Raw genomic sequence first — 6,389 nt, forward strand, 5'->3', positions numbered from 1 at the left:
AGGATATTATGAAGCAGTCAAATGGGTTTTATTTTATTTTATCAAAATCCTATTAAATACATTTTCCCCTTGGACAATTTATTAATATTACACATAAAATGTGTAATAAACAGCCTGATGTCATTCTTTGGATGCTTGATTCATGACAGCATATAAGACTTGCCATTGACTTTGCTTCCATCCCACACACAGTTATGGTGATCAGAAAACTGGTGCTCTCCTCTTTGGCATTAGCTACAGATTTAAACCAGGCTAAACAAAGTCCTATCATGATGGCGCCCAACGTGGGGCAGGGCAACCCCACCACAGCCTCACTCCATAACCTGGTGGCTCCCCCCCTCTCTTCTCACCGTGGGGCTTCTCTGGTGCAACATTGCTGCTACCTGAGCCTTGGCTACCTCATACGATCCACAGCGGTCTGGGAGAATCACTGGATGGCTTTCTCCTTCCATGTCGGGGGCTTATACCGACCTGCTATGATTAAGAGGCGCCAATAAAACTCTCAGGAGCACGTGCCTGAGCACCTCCACCCCTGCCTTCACCTCTGCCTCCTCCCCTCCGCACTTGCTCCCCTTTGCCTTGCTCCACTGCTCGTCATTCCACGTTCCCCTTGTCGGGGCCTTCCTTTGGCCCGCGACCACCGTCAGAGTCCCATCGGCTCCGACCCCTCGTCTCACTGCGCACCTCGGCTCCCATCGCCGTGCTCTCAAGGTAAGGGCCCCTTTTCTTATCGGCTCCAAAAGGCCATTAGCAATGGGTAACGTCCTATCTGCTAAGCAAGCCCCGCAAGTTCAGGCCCTTGCCGGTCTCCTAGACACTCACCGGTGTAAGATCTCTTTGAAACAGCTCCAAATATATTGGGACCTTCTTCTCCCCTTTAATCCGTGGCTTAGCATGTGTCAGCTTTGTGACCCGGATACCTATACTTGCCTTATAGATAGGTTCACTTCTGCTGTGGAGCAGGAAGGCAAAAGATTCCCTCCTGGCTTATTACCAGTGCTTTTTACCATCTGCTCCTGCCTTCAAGGCGCCCCTACCATCAACTCCTTCTGACCGCGCCGCCACCGTGATTGTCAGGACGGCGACTTTAACAGGGACCCTGATCGGAACCCTGATACCGACTCTGATTCTGACTCTGAGTCACTTGTCGAGTGCCTTAATAACGCGCTCGAAAATTGTCCCCCTAAACAGTGTAATCTTGCAGTGCCGAGCGCCGGTGAAGATGGCGAACTTCCGCCTTCATCCTCGCTCGGTAAGGGGAAGCACTCCCAAGATGGCGGGCTTCCGCCTTCTTCGCCATCCGAAAAGGGGAGGCACTCTCAAGATGGTGGACTTCCACCTTCTTCCTCGCTCAAAAAGGGGAGGTCCCTTTACTCCTCCCTCCCCCTGATGACTTCCTGCCTGGGTGGGCCGGAAGCTCCCTCCCCGCCATTTTACCCCTCTGCGCAGGGCAGTCCGCGGCCATCTTGTAGCCCACGACCATTTTGTGGCCCACCGCCACTTTGTAGTACCGCTGGGGACGGCCTGTGGCCATTTTGCAACACTGCATGGGCAATGGCTCCTCTCGCGCCCTCCATGCCAGCGGCCCCCCCCGGCTCCACCTCCCCCTGGCAGCCCCCTCCATCCGATCCGTGGCAGGCTGCCGCACACACAGCCCCCTCTAGCCTATTTTTGGACCCGTATTCCTCCCCTGCCAGGCGCGAGTTCTGTGAGTTCCATGCCCGGGCTGCTGCCCTGGACTTTGCCCGCCGTTTCCTCCTCTACCTGGCCTCCCACCCCCAATATGCGGGGCCGGGGGCTGAGGCTGCCTTCTCCCACCATTTTGCTGAGCTCTTCCTGCAGCACTTTGAAGCTGAGGTGGCCCGGGCCTCTGGCTCCCTCTCACCACCCATCTTGGGTCCCCTGAGTCCTGGAGCGGAGATCCCACCACATGACCTGTCCCTTGAGAGCTGCAGGGTGGGCGGGCCCCTGGCTGTGCTGGGCCCTTCTCGGTCATCTGAGGACCTGGCCAGCCCCCTCCCTTCCTCAGTCTCTTCCTCTTCTACGACCTCCTCAAAGCCGAAGCTAAAGAAACGCTTCTCCCTCTGCTCAGTGGGTCACTCCGTCCGCAGTTCAGTCCATGGAATCCTGCAGTGGTGGGGGACCGTTGACACCCTCTCCAGCTGGGCCCCTGGAGACCTCCTCAGGCCCCCCAGTCTTAGGAGGAAACAGCAACTCCAACTCCTCTGGTGGGGCTGGGACCATTGGTAGGGGACTGGTTGGTGGCGAGACATCCCCTGGGGAAAGATGGACTCACCGTTTTGAGAGGCTGAGACTGAGTCGGAGAGGGGGGGCCTTGAAAGATGGAACAGGGATGGTGCAGAGGGAAGAGCTGCTGAGTTTCATGGGGGCTGAAGAGGCAGCCCCTGACCCAGCTGGAGTGAGCCGGAAAGGAGGGGCAACTGGGCCTACCTCAGGGGGAGGAGGGCAACCTCAGTGGCAGAAGTGCCGCTTACTGCTTTGGAGAGAAGGAGGAGGAGGAGGAAGTCGCCTGGAGTTCTTTGTACCACCCAAGGCTTCTCGGCCCCGACTCAGCATTCCATGCTCCACTATAACAGATGTCCAAATGACCACAGCCCTGGAGATGCCTGACCGGGAGAACACATTCGTGGTTAAGGTGCAAGGCCCCTCAGAGTATATCCTGGAGACAGCCGATGCACTACATGTGAAGGCCTGGGTGTCTGATATCCAGGAATGCCTGAGCCCAGTACCTTGCCCTGCCACCAGCCCCCGCCCCATGACCCTCCCTTTGGCCCCTGGGGCCTCATTCCTTGCTAGGGAGAACACAGACAGCCTGGAGCTGCCCTGCCTGAATCACTCAGAGAGTCTGCCCAGCCAGGATCTGCCACTGGGACCCAGCGAGAGCAATAACCGCCTGACACAGGGGCCATATGGAAGCCTCTCAGACCGTCCCTCCGCATCTATCTCCCCCAGTTCTGCCTCCATTGCTGCCTCCCATTTTGACTCAATGGAACTGCTTCCCCCAGAATTACCCCCTTGCATCCCCATTGAAGAGAGACCTCCAGCAGGGACAGTTCATCCCCTCTCAGCTCCCTCCCCTCCCCTGGACACTCCAGAAATGGCCACAGGGTCATTTCTGTTCCAGGGAGAGTCAGAGGGAGGTGAGGGGGACCAGCCCCTCTCAGGATATCCTTGGTTCCATGGGAGGCTCTCTTGACTCAAGGCTGCCCAGTTAGTGCTGGCAGGAGGTACTGGCTCCCACGGCGTTTTCCTGGTATGTCAGAGTGAGACGAGGCAGGGCGAATATGTCCTCACTTTCAACTTACAGGGCAAGGCCAAGCACCTGCGTTTGTCACTGAATGAGGAGGGCCAGTGCCAAGTCCAGCACCTGTGGTTCCAGTCCATTTTCGATATGCTTGAGCATTTCCGGGTGCACCCCATCCCTCTGGAGTCTGGAGGCTCCAGTGATGTTGTCCTTGTCAGCTATGTCGTGTCCTCCCAGCGGCAGCAGGCGGATGTCCCGCAGGGAACGGCGCCAGATGTGAGTGATCCAGCACCAACTGAGCCAGCTCACCCTCCACCCCGAGAGACAACCATCCAATCCTGAAGTCCGTTCGCTGCTCGCACTCTACCATCAGTGCAGACGCTGCAACCCCCACCATGCTGGCGAGCCAATTAACATAGTCTCTCTCCTTCTCACATACGTACAGGTCAGCTATCAGCGACTCACCACTGCCGAGAACACCCCCCCACTTCATCTTCTCGGCCTCCTCCTACTCGACCTCTTCCTGCTCACTCTTCCCGCAGGTGCCCCAAGTCTCTGTAACCGTGGCCCCCCATGCCGCCATTGCTCTCAAGCAGCTCCAGCCCCGCTAAATGGCCCGCAACCCACTTTCCCCAGCCGGCGGCCTGCTTTCTAGCATCTAATCACGTTTCTGCTTTTGCCTCCCCATACTTTTGCGGAGCTTCCTCCTGTCTCGACCTCACTCCTCTTCTCAGCCATCCAAAGCATCCTTGCTCATCCCCCGCCCCCCTCCTTTTTTGCTTGAACCCCCATTGCGTTGCAGATTGGGCCGCCCCATGTCGGCCCGCCCTGTTAACATCGGCCTCTCTCGTGCCATGGAGACTTTGGCCTTCTTGCTGTCCTTGCCTACATCTCCACCACTCCCAACGTTGCTGCCACCACTGCCGCTGGTGCCCTGATGTGACTTGTCCTCACCGCTGCGATCCTCCAGACCATCACACCGTCTGCCTCTACCGCTCTTCGCCGCCAAGAAGAGATCAACTACCTGTAGTGTGCTGTCACTCTGGACTTTTAACAGCAGATGGACCTTATAGCCACCGAGATCAACGAGAATTGGACATTGGCCACCCTTGCTTGCAATGGCAAGATACCGCCCCCCAAATTGTACATTTATATCCCCGTCATACTCACCTCCCTCTTCAGCCCCGCTTCCCTCATTGCTTACTGCCTCTTGGGCCTCGGCTACTTGTTGCTGCTGCCATCCTGGCCCTTATTTGAACAGAAGGGGGAAATGCGGTCACCCCTCAGGCTGAAGTGTGGTTTGCTGGCCTGGCGGGGGAGAGGCCGCGGTAGGCCTAGTTCCGCTGCCCCATAATAGGGTGGTTGGTCGGGCCCACCGCCACCCCTGAAGGAAGCTCGGCATGGGCGCAGAGTGCCCTCGGGTCTCCCCTTCTCAGCAGCCATGCTTCTGCGGCCGCCCCTCCTCCCAGATGGCGCCACACGATGCCTTGTGGGGCGGCACCCTTCTTCTTCTTTCTCCCTGCGCAGGCGCAGGGCGGAAAATTCCAGTTTGCCCTTTTCCCCTCCCCTGACAGCAGCAACAGCCAGGCGTGGGCGGAAAAATCCAGTCTGCCCTTTTCCCTTCCCCCAACAGCAGCAACAGCCAGGCGTGGGCGGGAAACTCAAGTCTGCCCTCCACCCCAGCAACAGCAGCCACCAATCCCTAAACCCTGACCCTTCCTCCAGCAACAGCGACAGCCAATCCCTAACCACCACCCCTCCCCCATCCAGTACCGCCCACTGACCTTTCGCCAGCAACCAATCAGAACAGGGCGTGGCTTCGACCAATCAGCCTTCCCCAGCCCCTATAAAACTGTTGCCTCTCCCTCAATAAAGTGGACTTGCGTGTTTACCTTGTCTCCGCGGTAGTTTTTCTGCCGTGCGCCCTCCAGTCCTGAGAGCCCCCGACAAGGGCCTGGTCTCCCTTGTCCCCAGTTCGTCGCCTGCTTCTCCGGGCGACCCCTTCGTCGCCGGCTTTGCCGGGCGACCCCATCAGCCGAACCGCGCAACCCCTGTGAGACCAACCCCTCGTCTGCTGCCGGACTGACTGCTCATCCCAAGTGGGACCGACCCCTCGTCCTAAGCTGGACCGACCCCTTGTCCGCAGCCAGACCCCACCTCTACCGACCGAGCAAGCCGCCGCATCATGAGGACTCCAAAATCTCTACACAGTCACCTTATGCAGGAAATAACTTTTCCCAACCTCTTGGTGTGTGTGTGTACATGTGCATGTGAATAGGTGCACACATCACCTGTCTTGATGTCTGACCCTAAATATTGTTCGGTGGTCCATCCTGAGGCTTCAAAATCATTTATTAGAAAAACTAACTTAGTATACCAAAACTTGATTCTATATTAAGGGCGAGTCTACTTAAATGGATGATATTTATATACAATACTTTAATCTACATTAGAGATTTTTTTAAAGAAATTAAGTAAAATGATATATGAATTCTCCTCAGTGCAATAGTTTACTATTCTGACTGATCTTTTTATCTTCTTTTTTTAAAGGTGGTACCTGGGATTGAACTGGGAACCTCATATATGTGAAGCAGGTGCTCAACCAATGGGCTACACCTGCTCCCCCCAATGCATCTTTATAAATACCTTAACTCTGTGAAAATATACTGATGCCCAGGCTATAGTTAAGAACCCAGAAAACCAGAAATCTACATAGGAAGCCAATGGTAATCTTAATTACCTCTAAAGTTAAGAATTATTACACTAGAAAAATGCCATGGACTTATTAAATGCTGCATGAATTTTGCCTATTAATATTATTAATAGCCAAGACTAAATTAAAAATGCAAACAATTAAAGTATTTGCTTTGTGTATTATAGAGAAACTATTGCCAGAAATATTTGATTTTTTCTACTATCCCTGCATGATTCTTCAACTATAATTCTGTCTTTCTAAGACAACCACTGTAATAAATGTTGTTGGTACACTTATGTGATAGTGTTTCTATAGTGTTATAGTTGATTTAAGTGTTCATAAAGACTTTTCTAGTAAATTTTCCTAAATTGTCTTTTTCTTTACGTATCACACCTGAAACATTCTTGTTTACTGCAACCTTGTGTTTTA

The 6,389-nt window shown here is 54.4% G+C and overlaps 1 pseudogene; it reads left to right on the top strand.

Moving 5' to 3' along the window:
• Positions 1 to 1,554: 1,554 nt before the first annotated feature.
• LOC101434372 (SH2B adapter protein 1 pseudogene) lies at positions 1,555 to 3,607 on the top strand (annotated as a pseudogene).
• The last annotated feature ends 2,782 nt before the right edge of the window (positions 3,608 to 6,389 follow it).

Source organism: Dasypus novemcinctus, chromosome 19, assembly GCF_030445035.2.
Source record: "Dasypus novemcinctus isolate mDasNov1 chromosome 19, mDasNov1.1.hap2, whole genome shotgun sequence".
Lineage (NCBI taxonomy): Eukaryota > Metazoa > Chordata > Mammalia > Cingulata > Dasypodidae > Dasypus > Dasypus novemcinctus.